This window comes from Chrysochloris asiatica, unplaced genomic scaffold (genome assembly GCF_000296735.1).
Source record: "Chrysochloris asiatica unplaced genomic scaffold, ChrAsi1.0 scaffold00069, whole genome shotgun sequence".
In the NCBI taxonomy this organism is placed as follows: Eukaryota; Metazoa; Chordata; class Mammalia; order Afrosoricida; family Chrysochloridae; genus Chrysochloris; species Chrysochloris asiatica.
In genome coordinates this window covers 14,455,981-14,459,825 of record NW_006408587.1, presented here as the reverse complement: position 1 = coordinate 14,459,825, position 3,845 = coordinate 14,455,981, and the positions used below count along the sequence as shown (strand labels likewise).

Here is a 3,845-nt window from a genome sequence, read left to right as displayed (position 1 = left end):
TTATAGGGTTTCCAAGGAACAGCTGGTGAGCTTGAACTGCCGACCTTGTGGCTCAAACTGACTTTGCAGGCCAGAGCATTAACCCACAGCACCTTGTATATTTTAACGAAAGCCCTAGCTGCTGGAGAAATACATAAACATTTTACAGGAATCCTTAATTAGGTTGCTAATATTGTCAATCATATTAAAGGCAAGCTTCTGAAATTTTTAGCTTTGTGAAGAGAAAGAAATAACACCAAATATTTACTATTTTATGTGAAATTCAAAGGTTCCATGTAGAAATGTCCTTATTCCTTTATTCAAGTTTCTGAAAGAACTTTAGTATTAAGCCACTTGTTTCATTAAGTGGGGATTAAGTGAGATAACGTAGAAAGCCCCACCCAGTGACGTATGGTTCATGAACAGTTATTCTGATGTTCATTCACTCAGCATATATGTATAGTAAGCACTGAGCATACATCCGTGAACAAAACAACAATCTCTGCCCTCATGGAACTTATGTTCTAGTAATGGGTTGTTGTTGTTGTTGTTGTTGTTGAGTGTCATTGAGTCAGTAGGTTTCTGAGGCTTAATTAAATCTTTGCTGTAGCAGAAATCCTCGTCTTTCTCCTGCAGAGCAGCTGGTGGGCTCAAACCTCAGAACTTGTGGTTCATTCACAGTTCAGTGTTAATCCTATGGAGCCACAGCGCCCCCCCTAATAATGGGAGACAGACAATAAACAATCCTCAAAATAAATAAGTAAATTACAGGGCTCTATAAGAGGAACTAGGAATCCTGGGGAAGGTGATAGAAATTGGAGGTAACTGACACAATATATTAAATAGGAGGTCAGTGTAGGTTGCATTGAAAAGGTTGTTGTTGTTGTTGTTGTTGTTGTTAAGTGCTGTCAAGTCAATTCCGACCCATAGTGACCCTGTATAGGGTTTCTGAGGAGCAGCTGGTGAGCTCGAACTGCCGACCTTGCAGTTCAAACGGCTTTGTTTTGCAGTCTGTTGCATTAGCCCACAGCACTACAGGTAGAGCTGAGCAAAGATTTTTGAGAGAGGTAAATATGGCAATTGCCAAGTAGAGCTATGAATGAATACCTTGATGGTGATAAATTGGATTCTTTTCGTCTTTTGAACTACTAGATTACGAATTAGCTCATCCAAAGTACATGGAAATGAGCTGACAATTTTGAAGATTCATTTCAAAGACTTGAGAAATTCAGAGACAATTATAAGAATGATCCGGACTTTCAGAAGCAATCACAGTGTGGTGGTATTTTAGTTCAATACTATAGCATATCACTCCAGCTTGACTAATACAATTTTTGACTTTGATAAAACAAATCAGGTTGTGAAGGAAGACCACAAGAACTCAGAGGAGAGCTGGCCACACAGTAGGGGATGATAGTCAGGCAACAGTAAAACTTCAAATGGGAACGGGTAGAATTTAGAAAATAATGCAATACAATAAAATGGAGAAAGTATTTGAAACATGAAGACTACATTTCCAGGTACACAGTGGAATCTCGACACTGCAAAATGAGGAGACTCGTGGATAGAAATTAGGAAAAAAGTAAAACACTGATGAGGACAGGAATAACCAAGAATTTGAGAGAAAATGGTTTGTACACAAAATGGGCAAAAACCACCCTAATTTGGAGTTCCCTCAAAAGAAAATGAAACAAGGGAAACTAAATGAAAACATTTTTTGATGTAATTTGTAAAACATACCTGAATTGCTGTTGCTAAGTACTGTTGAGTGCTTATCCTACGGAGCCACACCATGACTCCGTTCCTTCACTGTTGCTGTAGTTAAGTGCCGTCGAGTAGTTCCGACAAGACTTTTATTCTCATGCACCGCAAAAATTGACTCAGAAAGCTCAAACCCAAGATAGATTTAATAATACTATCGGGCTTTGTAGATTGGGAAAGAATCTTTTTAGCCATGAGCCAAACAAACAAACAAAAAGTCGCCTATGGGGAATTAAATTATGTTGGCACAAGCTTCTCTACAGCAACATACTCTTTCAACATTAGAAGAAGTTCAGCAATATTAACAGCATTCTCAAAAAAAAAAAAGGTAGGCCAAGGAGTTGACATTTAACCAAACACTCTTTTAAGTAAATTTTGTTGTTGTTGTTGTTGTTGTTAAGTGTCATCCAATCAGTTCGACTCATAGTGATTATGACCTTCAGGTTAGCAGTTCAATGCTTATTCTACTGCACTAAACTAGGACTCCTTAAATTAATACGCCACAGGAAATATCTGAACGTTTTAAATTCTTAGGGTATAGGAAATAAAAACTATAAAATAGAGAATAAATTCCAACCAACTAAAGTATGGCACTTTAAGATAAGCACCGGAATGCTAATTGGAAGGTTGACAGTTCAAACCCACCAGTAGCTCCTTGAAACCCTTATACAGGTTCACTAATCAGGAACTGATTCAACAGTTCTGAACAACAGCAAAGTATGACTGGGCATATGTGTTCACAGATAGAAGGGTCTGTATGCACAGGTCTACATGTGTGTGCATGTATATTTGTAAAGGAGTCTTCTCAGTACCTTGCAAGATTGGTTTTTTGGGTTTGAAGGCTTAGGACCTTAGTCTCATGTACAACTCAGTCAATTTATAATCGATAATATAGTTAACAAAGTTCATACTCTGCATACTAGTGAGGTGACCAGCACCTTGGGTCTTAAAAGTTTGCAAGCAGTCATTTAAAATATAACCATTGGCCTCTCTGCCTTCTCTGTACTTGGAGCAGCTTTCCTGCCACAGTCCCTCATCCACTGAAAATGTCTGCCTGCCCCAAATTCGTCTCCACCCTTCCCTGGTCAGGAGGACCTCTCAGCTTCTGAGTCAACCATTGTCTGCAGGGGTGCTGAAACCACCCCAGACACTGAGCAGCTTCAGCAGCTTGGCAGCCCCAGGATCTCTGTTCCCTGACCTCACTTACTCCTAGTCGAAGCTTCCAAGCCAGCACTGTCTCAAGGGACACTGCACAGCAGCCAAGTTCACCAGGGCTGAGGCTCTCACAGTTGAGTGGCTGGGATTGGGACTGTGTTTGGCAGCCTTATCATTGGTTATACCAGGAACCCTTCTCTGAAGCTCTTCTCCTATGACATTCTGAGCTTTGCCCTCTCAGAGGCCACGCGGCTCTTTTGTCTGATGGTGGCTTTTCTCATCATCTTTGCCGTGTGAAGGCACTGTCTCCACATCCCATAGTTCTTTTTCCTGTGTCTCCTCTGCTCTGTATATTCCTTTTCCTGTACCTCCCCAGGCAACCTGGGGAAAGTCATTGGCTCAGGGCTTGACAGAGGAAAGACAAATAAATGTTGTATTAGTAAGAAAAGGAAAAAAAAAGATATAACTATTGGTCTCTACTCATTAGAAGCAAATAAGAAAGACAGAAATCAAAGTCTCAGAGAAGAAACTAGTGTACAAAGCTAGAAGCCTCCATGAGCCATGTCCTCATCTACCTTGAGGTAATGAGGTCAACAAACAAATGGGACGTGGACTTCTGATGTGGCGCTGCAGTATCAGCACTGGACTATAAACCACAGATTTGGCAGTTCAAACCCACCAGCTTCTCCTTGGAAATTCTATACAAGATTTCTCTAAGCACATAAAAACAACAGTGAGCCTTGTCTTAATTATCTTCTGCTGCTATTGAGCGATTTTAATGAACAGAAATTTATTTTTTCCATAGTTTAGGAAACTAGAAAGGGCTGGTGTGGCACTGTAGGATAAGCACTAGACTGCTAACTGCAATGTTAGTTAGTTGAAACCAACCAGCCATACTCCTCAGAAACCCTGTACAGAGTCACTATTGATAGGAATATCCTGAACCCCTC

General features: G+C 40.4%; 1 pseudogene; it reads left to right on the top strand.

Moving 5' to 3' along the window:
* The first annotated feature begins 2,786 nt into the window (after window positions 1-2,786).
* On the top strand, window positions 2,787-3,192 carry LOC102818646 (annotated as a pseudogene).
* The last annotated feature ends 653 nt before the right edge of the window (window positions 3,193-3,845 follow it).